Source organism: Pleurodeles waltl, chromosome 5 (genome assembly GCF_031143425.1).
Source record: "Pleurodeles waltl isolate 20211129_DDA chromosome 5, aPleWal1.hap1.20221129, whole genome shotgun sequence".
NCBI lineage: Eukaryota > Metazoa > Chordata > Amphibia > Caudata > Salamandridae > Pleurodeles > Pleurodeles waltl.
In genome coordinates, this window is record NC_090444.1 from 1,540,385,550 (window position 1) to 1,540,404,175 (window position 18,626).

Here is an 18,626-nt window from a genome sequence, read left to right on the forward strand (position 1 = left end):
TACTTTGACATTCCGCTAGCTAGGTTGCTACTAATACTTGTCAGCGTTATTCTAAGCGCCTGCATCTTAGTATAAAGCTGTTTTGTGCATACATATAGTCTACGTAGTATAGTCATTAGCGTAACACAAACAATCAATAACCAAATTAGCTGTTGTAACACTATATTTAGCGTCTTCATAGCTCCTAGTGCCCAGCCTAAGAAGATGTCATACCAATGATGCTCAGTTATTTGCTGGATGCATGAAGCAGTGTGCATAAGCTGTTTAGCATTTATGGTCATCAGTATGGCTGTATCCTTGGTGTATTTAGCTGCCAAACCAAATTTAGCAAAGGTAACTTGTGCGTAGTGCCTGATTGCCTCTAATCTGGGTAGCTGAACAACAAGTGAGATGTTCCACTCTAACTGCGCTCGCATTTGCGTCTGTAATGTGGTTATGGTGAACTTAGTCAGTCAGTACAAGATGTGAGTGCTTATGTCAATAATGCTGGTAATATTGCACATACACATTACTTGCTCTCCGGTGGTCTGTATAAATCCGTTAATAAGTAAGGGATGATTAGTGACATAACATATGCTTTCTGTCCCCATCTGATATAAGTCTGTGCCATTAATAGGATAAGGTAACCATTCACATTCCCCTGGTATTGTGTGGAGACATGGATCTAGCTCCCGTCCAGTGTGGGTACATACCCACCCCTTGGACCAATCTGCACATCTAGTGGGATCTACCGTGTGATTTGTTTGATCAATCCACTTTTTGTACTTCTTATGAGGGTGTGGGCCCCTATTGAGAAATTACTTTTATGGCCTCTCCTGTGCTATATCCTGTAGAAGATAGCTTATTTCTAATGGCTTCAACATCAAAAGAATTCAGGGGCCCTACCCCGATTCCGGTATCCACAGCTATCAAGGACCCTAGATCTCTTCTAATGCGTAACTTTGGCAAGGGCCATGACTGTGGTGTCCATGGTGCACATAATGGATCATACTTTGAGACATTCCCCTTGGCAATATTTATCTGTAACACAATACGATTAATTATGCTTGCACGCAGAGCTTGCTTACATCCTATTTTATATCGAACTATGGAAACGTTGCCTAAGTTGCTGACCATGCGTCTTTCGGTTACATAAAACATGAAGGCTGGTGGTTTGGAGTATCAAACTCCTTTGGTTCCATTGTTCATTGTAACAACCGCCATATGTCCTGGTAAAGTAATCTGTTTGTCAGAGCAATCATAAGGTGTACACGGGTATGCCTGTGCTGGTGTAAAAGGTACAATGGTATCACAATATTTACATATCATGTTTAGCATATAATTCAAAGCCTGTACTGTTGCTGGCGTCCCCTGCAACTCGTTCAGTCCGTTGGCATGTCGGATTTGTTGTCCAGTTACCTTCCAGGTCACAGCTTTGGCAGCCATCCACTTCCCTCCAGCTACCTTCACGTTGCAATGTGAAACATTTCCATGGTCATCAGTTACGTTAGCGGCTTGAGGTGCACAAGTGACATGAAGGTCCGTAACAACATTCTCTGCTACATTCGGTCGGACCCAATGACCGCAAACAGGAGCCACGTCATCGACGCCGATGTCATTGTTTATGACCGTGGGGTAAGTCTCACTGCAGGTACAAATACAGGTACATTAGAGTTCTTTAAAAGTACAATATACGTACTCCCCACCCCTTGACTCAATATCTCTCCTGCCTCTGGCTTTTTCCCTGGATAGTTCACCCATACTTTTCTTCCTGCGCTTCCAAATCCTCCCTCACCTCTGTGGGTGTTAACGGGGGGGCAGATCTTTCTTCAATGTGGGGGGTGTAAGCTTGTTCACAAATCAATTGTGCAAGTCTGTCATGTGCTGATAACTTTTTTAGCTGTTCTTTCACCAATCCATTATATCTCTTAATCATGCCTGCAGCTTGTGGATAATAACTAAGGTGCAATATCCACCAAATTCCCTGTTCCTGTGTCCAGCCCTGCACTGTTTTCCCTGAAAAGTGTGTGCCCCTATCTGTTTGGATCTCATCAGGTGCCCCATAATGTTTTATCAGGTAGTTTAGCCCTCGCAAAGTGGACTTTTGATCTGCAGATTTACAGGGCATACCCAACATAAGGCCAGAGTATGTGTCCACCATGGTCAATACGTAGCTTTTTCCTCCTTTTGGTAGCGGCCCGATATAGTCCAATTGCCACACCGTAGCAGTTGCAGTTCCTCTTCTGATATGGCCGCTAGACTTCTTTTGCAGGGGCATTTGCATTTGTCTAATCTGGTTGCATGTGGGGCACTGCTTTACTGCTTGTTGCACTTGTTCTTTAATAACTGGAATTTGTCATTGCTGTGCCCATACATAAGTGCCATTCTCTCCTAGATGTCCGGATGTTGCATGGGCCCTGTTTGCTAAAGCAGCTTCAGCTTCCTCCTTGATAACCACCGTTCCTGTTTTGGCCATTTGATCTGCGGTGTTGCTGAATAGAGATGCAAGTGAGGTATCCAATGGGCAACGGGCATCCACATGTCCCACATAGATTGGACATTTTTGCCCTTTCTCCCACATCTCTTCCCATAGCTGCTCGCCTCCCGAAATGGGGGTGCCTTTGATTTTCCATCCATCCTTGCACCAAGTCGGGGCCCAGCTTACTAGTCCTTGGTAAGTGGCCCAACTGTCAGCATACACAAATATTTTCTCTCCCATGGGGGCTTGTTCGATCACTGCTGCTACCCCTTGCAGTTCTGAAAGCTGGCTTGATCCATTATCCCCTCCTCGCAGCAACATAGTTTCTGTGGCAAGCTGGAATGCGACTGTTTGCCATTGTCTTTTTCCTTGATAGTACCGGGCGGTACCATCTGTGAACCATGCATTTTGCTGTTCTTCTTCAGTGAGTCGTTCAAAAGGCGGGTCTGTCTTAAATGGTGAGGGTTCCATTTCAGAGGGCTCTGGCACTGGGGCCATTGCCTGCAAGTCCACTGCCCCTAGCGTATCTTCTTGTAACTTCGACACTCCTGCTGGTCCCGGTTTTGCCCTCTGCTGCAGATACCATTTCCACTTCACGATGGTAAACTCCTGCGCCCTGCCTACTTTAGTGCCAACCCCTCCTTCTCTTGTCCAACCTAGTAAGGGGACCCATGTTCTTAAGGTGACCGGCCGATCATCAGTTATGCCTTCTGTTTCCACTAAGGCCCCTGCCAGTTCTTTTCCTAACGGGGTGTAATTGCTCATGGATGGTGTTAATCTCTTTGACCAAAATCCTTGTGGCACCCTCTTTTTTTTCTGCCTCTGCCATAGGCTCCACATCACTACATCATCTACATCATCCTGTACTATCATTTCCAGCTCAAACGCGTCTCCTTCTGTGATGGGACCTAACGTAAAAGGATTCTGTAATGCATCTTTTGCTCCAGTGTCCCACAATCTCACCAACCTTTTAAACAAAGGCTCTACAGGCATCTGCCTAAACATACGGGTTATCTCCAACAACTCACTCTGCGTATAATCTCTCACCAAACGAGAATTCTGTATTTGCCCACCATTCACTCCCTTTGATTTGTTTTGCACGAGTGGGCGAACCTCCATTTCATTTCCTCTTCCACCTTCAACTTCACCTACACTTCCTTCTCCACTTTCAAAACTTTCAACTCCACCTAGTTCTGTTACACGTACTTCCACCTCATCCTCCCAATTCCAGTCATCATTATCTGAGACTGTTCCATCCCAAGTATATGGATCCCAATTTTCTTTGCATACCAATGCCCTCACTTGCACAGTTGAGGGTATTTTAGGCTTCTGCCCACTCTTCTGTTTGCGTACCAGTGCCCTCACTTGCACAGTTGAGGGTATTTTAGGCTTCTGCCTACTCTTCTGTTTTGCTACTCGTACTGCTAATGCGGTGCACCTTGCCTCCATTTGATCACCCTGAGTCACTGCACTTTCTATGGTCTCTTTCATAAGTAACTGCCTTTCCTGCAAGGCTGCAACCTCATCCCGCAGTTTTGTCTTCCTGTATACCATACGGAGCGCAGACAGGAAAAGCCATCCCACTTGCTCTGCCGCTTTCAGCTCCAGCTTCACCCCTCTTAGTTTCATAATCTCGACCGCATCTTCCACTAAGAGAGGAGTCACTTTCTCATCTAGTGCTTCCCATAAAACCGGTGCTGCCCACCGGTTCAGGAGTCCTGCCACACCAGAGAACGGGTCAGTTGCTAACCACCCGGGAATGGATCTGGCTTCTGCCCCATGCTGCCTTCCGCTCTCTGCCCCATTTTTCTTACGTCCCCAAAGAGGCATTATTGACTTATACCCCACTCCTGGTACCAAAATGTATTATCCAGGTGACTGGTTGACACCTGTTTGGTATAAGTCAATAAGGACGCTCAATGAAGGACCACACGCCAATTATGAATACAATTTAGCTTTACTAGAATTTCAGGTAAATATATGTATTTAGCACATCAACAATAGTAGAATAAGAATAGCAATGAAAAGGATCTATTTATATATGAGTACACTACAAAAAGCATCTATGTATATATATAAGCAAAGAGTTCATTGACAGATATAAGCTTTGATTAACTGCATACCAAAATGCATCACACTACGATGTCCAGGAAGCAAAATATAAACGAGTTGAATACTTCAGATAAGCTTTGATTTACTACACACCAAAATGCATGTTTCAATTACTGCAGCAGGCTCACACTACGATGTTCAGAAAGCAAAATATAAACAAGCTGAATACTTCAGATTAGCTTTGATTAACTGCATACCAAAATGCATGTTTCAATTACTGCAGCAAGCTCACACTACGATGTTCAGAAAGCAAAATATAAATGAGCTGAATACTTCAGATTATAAACACAGTGCAAGCATAATAATCAATCATAATAATAGAGCAGAGAAACAAAGGCCTTTCGTCCCTGTGTGGAACTTAACTTACTCCACGAAATGCTGAGAAGCCCTCTACCGCCTGCTTGGACCTCTCTCCCCCTCAAGCATCATGGTCTCTAAACAGCAAAACAGGGAGGCAGCGCTGGGCCATGGCAGCTTTCACAACTCCATCTGCGAGCTTGAAATCCCTCACCCGCACTTCAGTGCTTAAATAACTCGAAGCTTGGATTCTATCTCTTTCTGGCATTTTCTAGCTGTGTTATCAGTACTTGTCTCTTGGCTGCTCTGCCCTTCCCCAGCCTTTGTTTTCATTCCATCTTCTCCCTGTACTTTCGTTCTCAAGGTTGAGACGGAGTTTCCCACACAAACAAGCTTGAAAATAATATCATGGCTGCACACGATGGCCCCGAGAGCTCCCGTCACGCTCTGCGGCTGAAGGCTGCGAGGCAGTAGGAGGGAGAACGCTCCAAGACAGGACGCGCTGCGGCTTGCTGGAGGAATGCGGAAGCCGCCCCGGAGCACTAATTGAAGCCCGGCTAGGTTGCTAGGGACGCTGAGGTGTTCCTAGCCGGATTAACGCCGACATTCGTATCGGAATGCGGAAGCCGCCCCGGAGCTGAAAGTGAAGTCGGTCAAGGTTGCTAGGGATACCGAGCCAGGCATTCCTCGCTGCATCAATGCGGAGGCCTCTCCAAGTGTCTCCTTTGTCGATTTCCGGGCTGCTGGAGGCACAGACGTGTAGCTCCCTGTTGGGGGGGTCCTGGCCAGTCTTGGAAAAGAAAACTGCAAGAAACCTACATCGGAGGCACGGAGCAGAGGTGGCTTTTCCAGGACTTTTTTTCTCAGGGGAGAGGTAACGGCCCAAGAATTATTATTTTTTTAAGATGCGGTGAAGCAGAGAGTCATAATTCCGTGTATCCTTGATTCAAGATTTTCTTTTGTTTCTCCCTTTTTCTTTTTTTTTTGGTGGGTCTGTTATAAATTCCCCTGATTTGCCTAGCACTCAAGGCTCATTTCACTTGGTATATTGGGTGGGGGGAGGGAGGGAACATAAAAAAAATATTTTTTTTTTCTCCCTCTTGCGGTATTCAGCACTACCCAAAAGAGTATTGGGGTTGAAGGGACTCGGAGAAGGACTGTATTAAGGCTGGCAAGGACCCTTTTTTTTTTTTTTTTTTAAAGAGGTCTCACCCCACCTTCTTTCCCCCCCCCCTTTTTTGTTTTTGTTTTTGGGCTTTCGTAAACATGGCAAAATGACGAATCTAGAGGTGGGGTTCTTGGCAGATTCCCTATCTGGACACTTAGGGGCTCATTCTGAGCCCGGCGGGCGGCGGGAGCCGCCCGCCTGGAGGGAGCCGCCAAATGACCGCACCGCGGTCAAAAGACCGCGGCGGCCATTCAGACATTTCCTCTGGGCCGGCGGGCGCTCTCCAAAAGAGCGCCCGCCGGCCCAGAGGAAATGCCCCTGCAACGAGGACGCCGGCTCAGAATTGAGCCGGCGTAGTTGCAGGGGTGCGACGGGTGCAGTTTGCACCCGTCGCGTATTTCAGTGTCTGTATTGCAGACACTGAAATACACAGTGGGGCCCATTGGCATGGTCACTGCAGGGGCCCCCAGGGGCCCCGCGGCACCCCCTACCGCCATCCTGTTCCTGGCGAGAGACCCGCCAGGAACAGGATGGCGGTAGGGGGTGTCAGAATCCCCATGGCGGCGGAGCGCGCTCCGCCGCCATGGAGGATTCCCCCGAGCAGCGGGAAGTCGGCAGGAGACCGCCGACTTTCCGCTTCTGACCGCGGCTGAACCGCCGCAGTCAGAATGCTCGTGGGAGCACCGCCAGCCTGTTGGCGGTGCTCCCGTGGTCGGTGGCCCTGGCGGCCACCGGCCGCCAGGGTCAGAATGACCCCCTTAATTTGCTATTGTAATCCGATTCCTCCTTTTTTTATTTTTTTGGGAAGAGGAAAAATGCGGCGGTCTCCACATTTTGCAGGTCGCTCTGCTGCCAGAGTCCCCAGGACAACTCGCACCACCAAACAGAAGCGACCAGCACCTTCGGATAATCACTTGCACAAAGCTCTTGATTCTGTCCCCCCTCCTTTAATCTCAGTTATGGATTCAGTCTCTAGTCTTGTTTCACCTCTCCCTCTCAGCCCTCCACCCGTAGAAGCCAATTCGGCCAGCTCCCCCCTTAGCCTGGATTGTCCGTCTGATGATTCAAGGACCCCCCATCGGATCTGGATCCTAGTCCGGGGTTATTTAAGGGTTCGCCATTACTGACTGAGACTGCTTGCGATCCAACAGTGAACACTGGATCCGCTTCTAGACCCCTTTTTCCTTTGTTTGGAAGTGGGAGGAATCGTAAGGAAGATCATCCGGTATCCAGCATCAGCCACACTCCCCCTCCGCAGCTGGTTGACTCAGCTTCGCTGTCAGCACAAGAGTTGATCAACAGAGCCGGGGCAAACGCAGTAACTGAAGCTTCTACCCACATTTTCTCCTCTATTGCTTCTTCTGTTGATTCGGCCGGGCCTAAGGTGCTAAGTGAAGCCTCTGCACAGGGTGTGATAGTTATGGCAGATGCCGGTGTTCCGGCGGACAACTTACTTCTGCAGATTCTAAGTGAGTTGAAAGCATTAAAAGTCTCCCAGGACGATGCAAATCAGAGAACAGAATCTCAATTGAACCTGATTTGTAGTAACATCCAGCAACTTAACTCACGAGTTACAGTTATCCAACAACGAGTCTCTGTTCTTGAGGATACTCGGGTGACGGTAGAACCTTCTCTGGCAAAGTGCCAAGCTGACCTGCTAGATCTACAAATCTGTCTGGACGATGCTGAAAATCGATCACGTAGATCCAATTTGCGATTTACGGGAGTCCCTGAACAGCGCGAAAACGGTCAGACAGTCACGGAGTTGGTATCAGATCTTATAAAAAGTCATGTTCTAACAGGGTCTGAGGATAAGTATCCGGATCTAACAATCATGAGGGCCCATCGGGTCCTGGCAGTCCAACCGTCAAACTCTAAATATCCTCGAACTATACTAGTGAATTTTGGTGACTTTCGTATCAAGGAACAGATTTTGCTGAAAGCAATCAGAACCAAAACTTTTCACATTCCCGGGGACTATGCATTCAAGATTTTCTCAGATATGTCAGTGGTGGCAGCGCATCGAAGGAGAGAGCTAAAAGACATGATTCCAGCTTTCCAAAGAGCAGGGGCGCAGGCAGGCCTCGTGCAACAATCAAAACTTAAAGTGTTTTTTCAGGGTCATTCAAATTTCATTCATACGGTTGATGCTGCTAAAACTTTGTTGCATGTAATTCAAAACTCCGAACAGTCGGCACGAGAAAGGGGGGGTGGGGGAAGAACGTAATAAAGACTATAAGTTGATATATTGAATACTAGAAATGACAGTATCATAGTAGAGGCCTGCCCCCCCCCCTTTTTTTTTTTTTTTTTGCCGCAGAGTATGGACAGACTATTCTAATTTTTTCTCTCTAGCCTCTAGCCTAGGGTGCTATGACAAGGCACCTTGTTAGGGAAGAAGTGGGACAAAGGGTGGGGGAGGGATGTGGCCCCGGGTCGTCCAGGCAGGAGGGCTCCAGGTGTGGGCCACTGAAGGGGGGGCAAAGGGGGGGAGGCATGGATATTAGGACCTGTTTTAGTCAATGCAAAGGATCGTCACGCTTGATTAGGGTATTTTTCTCCAGACTTAGGGAGGCTACAGGCACACCAGCTCAAAATTTAATTAAATGACACAATCGCTTTTCCCATTAAGATTCCTATCCTGGAATATTAATGGATTAAATAATCATAGGAAAAAGTCCGCTATCAAAAAGAGGGTAATTGATCTTAATCCCTCAGTTATATTTCTTCAAGAAACCCATATTCCATTTCATAAAGTTTCAGGTTTTCAAATGTTTAAAAAAATGGCTGATTTTAAAGTACTTGCGGCAGCCTCAGCGGCTCATAGAGGGGTGGCAGTTTTTTTAGCTAAAACCCTGAATGCACAACCGCTGGACTTTCTCTCCGACCCTGAAGGGCGTTGGTGCTGGGTTCATTGTACAGTTGCAATGGAGAGATTCATTTTTGTTAGTTTCTATGCCCCTCTGACGGATGATCCGGCCCCGTATATAGACTTGTTTCACTCCCTTTTGCATCTGACAGGGAAAATTATTATTGGGGGGGATTTCAACTTTCTTCAGGACCCAGCTCTAGACACTACCGTAAAAGGCAAGAGACCGTATAAACCTAAAGTAGCAAAGACGTTTCGAGATTATGTTAAGGTGCTGGCACTATGTGATCCTTGGAGGACAAACACCCCCGACGTGAAGGAATATACCTGTATCTCTTCACGGTATAAAAGTTCCTCATGTATAGATTTTTTTTTTATCTCTGAAACATTGTGCTATCGATCTCAATCCGTCCAGCATTCTGGTCTTTCAGACCATGCCCTTTTGCTGCTGGAAATGTCACTCCACTCTACAGTTCAACTACCTCAGATTAGAAGGTGGATTTTTAATCTCCGCCTTTTATCGGAAGAAGGGTGGATACAAACTTCACAGGTTGAAATAAGGGATTTTTTTCAACGCAATCAGGGGTCTTCAACCCCAGCAATAGTCTGGGATGCATTTAAGGCCTACTTCAGGGGCTGGGTAATCGTTAAAGAGGTAGCTGATAAACGGGCTCTGAAACAACAAACTGCGGTATTGGAAGACGTAGTTTACAAGTGTTTAGTCACTTATTTGAATGCCCCTTCGGATATTAATAGGAAGGCTTTCGAAGCTGCCAAGAAAGCGTTGGCGGGATTTAAAAAAAAAAAAGTTGATATAGAATATGGATCTTATAAAGAGAAAAGTTATGAAGAAAGCAAAAATTCTTGGTATGGCAAGCTAGAGATCGTATCGCTGGCAATGTTATACACGCTTTAAGATGCCCGATTACTGGGGTTAGGCGTACTGATCCCCGAGACCTTGACCAAATTATGCTGGAGCATTATAAACAAATCTATAGTGACGCTTCAGTTATAGATTCCAGGACCATTGAGATGTTCCTGACGGGCTTTAATATTCCTTCTCTTTCAGATGAGGACCGTATGGAATTGTCTAAACCATTTACAAAGCCGGCACTTCTAGAAGTAGTTAAGGATCTCCCCACAGGGAAAACCTGCGGTCCGGATGGCTTCCCGGCTGAGTTCTATAAGACTTTCATAAATGCATTTGCTGAGGAGTTCTTAGCCCTTTTAAATGGTTTATTACAGGGCGAGGAAATCCCCAGAACTTGGCACACAGGGAATGTGGTTAGCTTTCCTAAGAAAAATAAAGATAGGGAGGATCCAAATGCTTACCGTCCAATTTCATTGTTAAACACAGACTATAAAATAATGACAAAACTATTGGCTAATAGGCTCAATGGGGTAATTAATAAATTGGTGCATCCCGATCAAAACGGTTTCGTGGCTGGTCGACAACTGGCTACAAACACGCACTATTTAGCAGAGGCTCTTGATTATTTCGCGACTAATAAAATCCCTGCTATTATTCTTTTGCTGGACGCAGAGAAAGCCTTCGATTTGGTTGTCTGGGACACGCTTTATTTAATTTTATCTAGTTATAAGGTACCCACTCAAGTTATTTCTTTAATTCAAAGGCTGTACTCAAACGCTGAGGCTAATATTATTATAAACTCAAAGTCTGGTGGACAGCTTCAAATACAACGAGGGACTAGACAAGGGTGCCCGTTATCCCCTATTTTATTTGCCCTCTTTATTGAACCACTTGTCATTAAAATTAGACAGAATAGTCAGATTCAGGCACCGTTAAAATCAATGGGAAAGATTAAACTTTATGCAGATGATATTATTTTGTTTTTGGACATAAAACACTCTTCTCAGGAAGCGGCCTTTAATTTATTTAAAGAATTTCAGCAAATCAGTGGCTATAAGATTAATAGGACCAAGACCGACATCATTCTTTGTGGCACTACTCCTAATTGTCTTCTTCCTGAATTAAGAGAATGCATAAATCCCAACCCAAAAAGATACTTGGGGGTTTATTTTTCAGCCAATATAAGTGATCTCTATGAGCTGAATTTCGCTCCTTTACTCCAGAAAACTCAGGCTTTACTGACTCGTTGGAGGCCTCTCCCTCTCTCTATACTAGGCCGCATTGCATTAATTAAAATGTCAATTTTACCACTTTTCAATTTCTTGTTTGCGGCTATTCCGTGTGTTTTAACGCAACCCTTTTTTAAAAAGCTGGAATCCCTATTTCGCTCCTTGATCTGGCAGAACCGAAAGGCTCGAGCCGCTTTGAGTATACTATACGCCGAGAAGGAGAAGGGGGGACTGGCCTTACCCAATTTCCAAGATTATGATTATGCATTTTTTGCACATTATTATGCTAGCTTTAAATTGGAATACTCCGTGGGCTCCAAGTTTTTTACTGATTTTCGGGTACTAATATGCCGAGAGCATAATATTCGGAACCCAGCCCTTTTGACCAAATCGCCTAAAAAAGTTAGTTATAAAATTCTTAAATGGTTTCTCAAGAGAAGAGTGGATTTTTTTTAGAAAATATTCAATCCCTTCTGTACATTTTGACACTCCACTCTCACAGATTTCTCTAGGTTCAGGGACTCAGCTTAACGAAGTCATGGTGAAAAGGTGGGAGCGCGCTGGATTTAGTAAAATTGGAGATTTTCGTGTTGAGGGTAACTGGGAAGCCCCAGGGAAAATCATGATCACAGTCAACAATGATCTTTTGCTGGTCAGATCCTACAATATTTTGCTGCAGGTTTTTGAAGACTTAGATATTAATTCTATCATTAATACCCAATCATTGGTATCAGAATTAGTTACACCTTTGCGGATAGGGAATGGAGGGGCATGGAGAAGGCTCTTGGCAGAAAGGATTAAAGTGGATCTGGGGATAAGAGCTCAGAAGAAATGGGTTAGTCAGGAGGCCATGGTGATCTCAAGTGATTACTGGGAGACTATTAACCTCCTAAATTTCTCTGTGCTACGAGGGGCTAATAGGTATCGAATGATATTTTTTAGTAAATGGTTGCTGTATCGAACCCCGCCAGCCCTATCTCGTATGGGGATCGGCCACCCAAATCTGTGTTTTTGGTGCAAGGAAATAGGGGCGGCAGGCTGGATACATACGATTGCGACATGCAGATGTATACAGAGATACTGGGAAGGGCTTTTTGCAATGTTAACATCCATTGTGTTGGTACCCATATCTCCGAGTATTCGCCTGTTGAGCTTGGGCTAGATCCCGAGGCAAGACTCTCCTCTCGATTGGAGAAGCTCGTATTTATAGCCACTGCGGTGGCTAGGTCACTGTTGCTGAGAAACTGGCGGTCTGAATTATCTCCTACTAGTCAAGGATGGTATAATAGGATGCTTCAAGTTAGACTTCAGGAGATGAGATATGCTAGGAGAATAGGTAATGTTAAAAAGTTCTCTCTAATCTGGGGAAATTATTTCTTAGACAAGCTTGGTTGATCTTTTTTTTTCTTTCGTTTTATTTTCTGAAAGTGACAATGTATCTTGTTGTGTACTGATGTTAAAAATAATTTTAAAAAAAGAAAAAAAAAAGAAAATAATATCATGAACTTTTCCACGTTGTTCGGGGGTTTCAGCAGGCATCACGCTCATCTACACTGCTCAAGCTAATTAACCTTTTGCGTCACAATGTCTTCCGCACCTTTCCCTATACTGATCACTGGAGAAATCAAAAAAGTCTACCCAGTTCTGTGTGGAGAGTTTGGTGCCGTCCCTGAACCTCTGTCGGTACTTCTCAGGGGTCAACCCAAACTTGGCAAGTAAAGTGTGTCCCTCCCCACTACTGGTACATACCACCACAAGGCTGCCCCCCATTGCTCTTCAGAAACTTCCAGAGCCCTTAGTGCAATTTCATAAGCAGCCAACCACTTCTCAATGTCATTTCCCACCACATAAGTTGGCACCACATTTTTGGGTATACAAACCTTTTTGTCTCCAGCAGGTCCTGCATGTATGCTGCCACCATCACTGCTGGACTCAGACTGCCTCACCTTGATATCCAGCGCTTTGAGACTCAGTGAGCCAACAAAAGTTTATTTTCAGCCAAGGCTCCGTCAGCTGCAGCCTCAGCTCTCCTTTCCTCTGCCTCCATGTTTAACTTTGCCATTTGCAATTGAAATTCTCTCCCCCTCCCTCCTTTCCTCTGCGGTCAGGCCATGGCTAGAGACACTGCTCCCTGGTTTACCAGGGGGCACAATTCCAGGGGTAACATCCCCCACTGCTGGTGGCAAATCCTCTAAGGGGCCACTCTCTGGCTCCTCTACCTCAACATTCTCTTGTGAATGGGCTTCTGCCCAGGCCCTCAGTGCCTTTTGGTACTCCTCCTTCCTAGAGGCACCCCGGATAGGTACACCCATCCCCTTCCAGAATCCTTTCAGCTGGCTTTCAGTGTAAGTCTCCAGCTTGGCTAGGTCAAACTCTCTAGCTCTTACTTGAGACACAGCCAGAGACATGTTGTATGAGGATTAAGGTAAAATGTCAAGCGGAAAAAAGAAAGAAATCAAGTTGACCTTTAACTGTGGGTAGGTAGTGTACATGTAGATATTGTATGTCACTGCATAAATACAAGTCCTATCCTCACCGCTGATCACCAATGTTAGAAATGTGGTCTTTGGTTGGCAGTCAGTTTTCCCCTGTCCAATCAAGGACCCTCACTCTAGTCAGGGTAAGTCACACAGAATCCAAATTACCCTGTGCCCACCCTTGTTGTGTAGCCATGTTAGTTATAGCTTCATACACGTTATTTGAGCAAACTAGGCCTGCCGCTGTGTACTTTAACCTAGACATATTTTATTCAGCTTCGTTTTTATTATTTTAACAATAGGCACATTTGTGGTCTTGTTTTATTTTCTCTATCTAGCTGTTCTTCGCCTAGGCCAGCACTGCGTTCTTAAGCAAGACATTTCTTTCACTCTGTGCTTTTCTCAAGGCTGCAGTAAGATAGGTTACCGGCAAAAGTGGTAGAATTTGCCTCTAATGTTCACAGAAACATACACACTCTTAAGTGGGGATCCTTTCTTGGAACATCAGCTGTTTTATTACAAAAACACTACTTTGACCCATGCACATTAGAGGGAGATTACAGCCAGATGACCACGACTGTATGCTGATTGCTGAGTACTTCGCTGCAGCTGCTTATGTAGACTACAGGCCTCTTGCCCAGGTATGAGGGATGATGTCTTTCCAGGGGAAACTGAAGGGCAGAATTAGAGCTTAACATGCTGTGCTCTAACATAGCCTAGGTAGCAGCTATTTTTAGCGATCTTAGTGACAATATGATAGCGTTATTTTTATGTTTCACTCTCCTTCTCACAATATAATCCGGTCACGCTTCATCATCCTAGTTATTACAAGTCATGCTTTATTATCTAAGATGCAGTTACTTCAATAACAGCTTATTGAACTATACTCTGCCTCTGATTGTCCTTGCATACATCAGACTAATGTAACTGAGAGAAACGGATGGGACCTGAGTGACCATGATTTCCCTGAGGAGTCACTTGTGTCATGCGCTAAATTGCACAATCATCCCTGCTCTAGGGTGGAGATGAGGCACTAATAGTTAGCCGGAACAAAACCCAGATTAGGCCGACAGGTGTCACATGTAGTGGGTTCAGACTCAGTCCCCCACAGCGCAAGGGATTCTGCTGCCCGAATCCAGTAGTCTCATTAGGATGATGAAAGCCTACTCGGCATGGCGCTGCCAACGTTTGGTCAGGTCCTCCTGAGTATCTCTGTCTCACTACATGCAAAGACACCTCAGTAGTATATACGGAGACGTCCGTGGTATTGAGGATTTTCCTCATCAGCTATGTAGAGAGTACCTAACTAACGCTGTAGGTTGTTCAAGCTTGAACTCTAAAAAGATAATCCCCATTTGGTGTGCTTATCTCTGAACACAAATTTACCATTCATCATGGCAAACCTACGACAGGTAGCTATTGCAGTCAATATGCGACCACCCCTTACTGCACCTTTATTGGCACATGGCCTAATGGCCCGGGGGGTCCTGTTACATTTGTTGTTGAGCCTATAGAACAGAAATTTTCAATTCTTGGGTCACATTTCCAGCAGCTGATGGAAACATAAATACATTTCACCCCTTACCACCTGCAAACATTCCTGCCAAATATAGAGCATATGCATATCTAGAAATACCTCTATCTTATCAAGAACAATATAATTGGCTTGATGGCACCCTACCACATATAATTCTACTCATTAGGTTAGGTCCTCTAAGTAATGATGGTCCTACCTGCCCTTTATTGGCCACATATACACCGCACCCTGCTGCAGCAACCTTGACAGTAGCTGAAGTCCGTCACTTACATGCTGAGCTTACGGCAATACACAATTAGTACAGCTTGTAATGCAAACATTAAATACAAACCCAGCACGTGCTGCGCAGGCGCAACCACATGCAGTAACGCCAGGCATTAATCCTGCGACTGTACATTCCATCATGGGTAAAGTACCCGCCAAATGAGAAGAGATTCCCTATTGGTTAGCTCAAACAATAAATGCACTGGAAGCAGTATTTCCCCATACGGGTCCTCAGGATAAGCATAGAATATTAACTATGTGCTTGCCATTCAGGATGGTTCCCACAATAGATAACTGCAATACATGGGGCACAATATTTGCCACGTTCTACACTACCGCACACGGTACACCGACATTTGCCAATCTACTGGAAGTGTTACAACAAATTCAAGATGAATATGGGGCTGCCCCGGCCCTGGTCTTGGGGATGCAACTTATGGGCAACTTTGCCACTGTATCGTCCATTATACTGAGTAATCTTAAAGGGGAAGCAGTTGCACTAGCAGTACGCATGCGGCTCCGAGACGTTCCTCTACAGGATCAAGAACGTGAGCTGCCAAAGATTATCGCGGAGACCTACTCTAGTATTGGTTGAGATAGTCTGGGGCCAGACCCACAAAACCACTGTTTCGGGGTAAATCTAATAAAGATTCTACCAAGCAAGCTTTTGAGTGTTCTAAGAAATGCTGGGATAAAAAACAACAAACACCTAAAAAAGAAAGGGGAGAATCTCCACATATGGAGACCCCACAGAATAGATATAATCCCAGAAATAGCGATAATATAAAAACGCCTGACAGAAATCAATAAACTGATACACGCCAATCTCGTTTCTTTTTAGGGCTCACTGTAAAAACGCAGTGAGAGCGGTTGGTGGTCAGAGCGAGGAACTGAGTACCTGAAACCGAGACAGGAATCTCAATCCTCAACAGAAGTTTCGGTTAAAAAAGAAGAGAAACTTACCCAACAAAAACCCCAATTAAAAAAGAAAAAAGTGGCAGCAGTTGCGATTCGTCATGCCACTCAAGAAGAGGGCTTTATTGAAGCACAAGAAGTGGGCACTAGCTCTGCTAGACAGCGCGGCAGAGGTCACAATAGATCACCGGAATCTTCAAGAGCATCTGGAGGTGAAAACAACTGATGACTTCTTACAAGTTGAAACTGCGGACATGTGTGTATCCATGCCTGACAGGGTGTACAAAGTAACATTACAGTTAGATGGAGACATTGAACGCACAATCGACACTATCTTTTGATACTGCGTCGTCAATATATATGATATTCTACTGGCCGAAAGGGATTGCCCATCTGAATTTGTCTGTACTTGCCCATATGGGGAAGATGTTATCAAACCTTCTTTCTCGCCTTTTGTTCCCGATGAGCTCGCAGAATCCTACACTATTGATTGGGCATTGTCGCAGGCACCTGTGTTATATCGCAACCAAGTAGGGTGGGTTAAAGATTCACCTATCATGTAATTTCAATACAAAATCAGCCCCAACCTCAACCCCAATATCCAATAAAACATGATGCTAAAGCACCCATGAGGGAAATCCTCACACAACTAGAGTACCAGGGCGTAATCGAACCCTGTGTCTCACCAATGAATAATCCTTTATTCCAAGTAGCTAAACCGGACCATTCGTACAGAACAGTCTTAGACTACAGACATTTAAACAGTCATACACGCACATATGCTATACAAAACTCACACAGCACTTACGAACAATATAGTGCGCAAAAAATACAAAACAACACTGGATATTTCCAATGGTTCCTTCTGCCAAAATATTGCGCCTGAGAGTAGAGACCTAACAAGTTTCCGCTCACTAGGCTCCCAGAAAACATTCTGTTGTTTACCCCACGAGTACAAGAACAGTCCAGGACTGCTCGCGGCTCGTGTGACTTCAATATTGCATCACATTGACCCAGAAGCATTGTTCTATGTAGATGATATCTATCTCACGGATGATGAATTACTGCAACATCTAAGACGGGTAGCCCGCATTGTTGTAGGATTTGCCGAATTCGGCTATAAATTCAACTTAAAAAAAAGAAAAATAGCCTTCCTTAGTGTCATGTTTTTGGGATATGACCTATCAAGTGAAGGAATGAGCCCAGCGCCACAATCCTTGGAAACATGCGCACAGTTACAACCTCCAAATACCATTAAAAAACTCCAATCCCTATTAGGTTTCCTAAGTTTTGGCAGAACTTACATTCCAGATAACGCATCATGCATAAAACCGTTATATGGCTTAATACATCCTGACTTTTCCAGTAACTTTTGGACAGTCGAACACACATGCATTCTCGGAGCTTTGCAAACAGACATACTTGCAGCACAATACCTACACACAAGGGACAATTAAAAACATCTGGTCATCAGAGTAATTGCTGGTGTCATTGGTTTCACCTATGTAACATTCAATGAGGGTGAGACAGTCCTGATTGCATAAATCACATTTGTATTCAGCAGCAGAACAACGCTTTGCTCCTACCGAGAAAATTCTCACTGCTATTCAGATGGCTGTCATTAAAGAGAGACCACTAGCCCAGAGGAAACACATTATTGTTGTATCTCCAATTCCAGCACTTGAGGCTGTTACCAAAGCCAGCATTCCAAATGCTAAAGCATTACATCCAGGTTGGACTCAATGGGCAACATCTTCGACAGCCACTGATGTCGACTACATTTTTGACCCAAAGTTACAAACTCAAGAATTTTTGCAATATGAACTAGAATACCCAGTTCTGGCAAATACATTGCCTATTGATCAATATCAAAGAGTCATGTACACTGATGGCTCAGCGCAACCTGCAATAGGCACAAAGCATCAATACTCCACTGCTTGCGCAGTCGTTAGTGGCAATGTGAAGGGTAGTAAGTTTTATCCACAACATACTTTCAGGCAAACCCTAGGGGATTGCACTGCACAACTGGCAGAGCTAAAGGCTCTAGTGATGGCACTGGAACATACGGATCCTGCACAGCTAACACTGATTGTTTGTGATTCGCACTGTTGTGTCCAGTCCTTCAATGAATATCTGCATTACTTGTGCCAGAATGGGTTCAGAGATTCTAAAGGTAACACCGTCAAACACAGACTTCTGTGGTGGGAAGTAGCGGATCTAAAGGAAATGCTACCAAATGTCCATGTTGTACATACACGGACACCAGCGCGTTGGAATACACATTGCTGGAAGTACACTGGCTGATGAAACAGCCAAATCAGCAGAAGCCACGGCTGCTGTTGCTGCAGTAACTCAGTCTAGAATGAAACCGGATGATGACATGTGGGCTGCCGTGAAACTCCATTACTTGTCTCCATTTCATCCCGAGG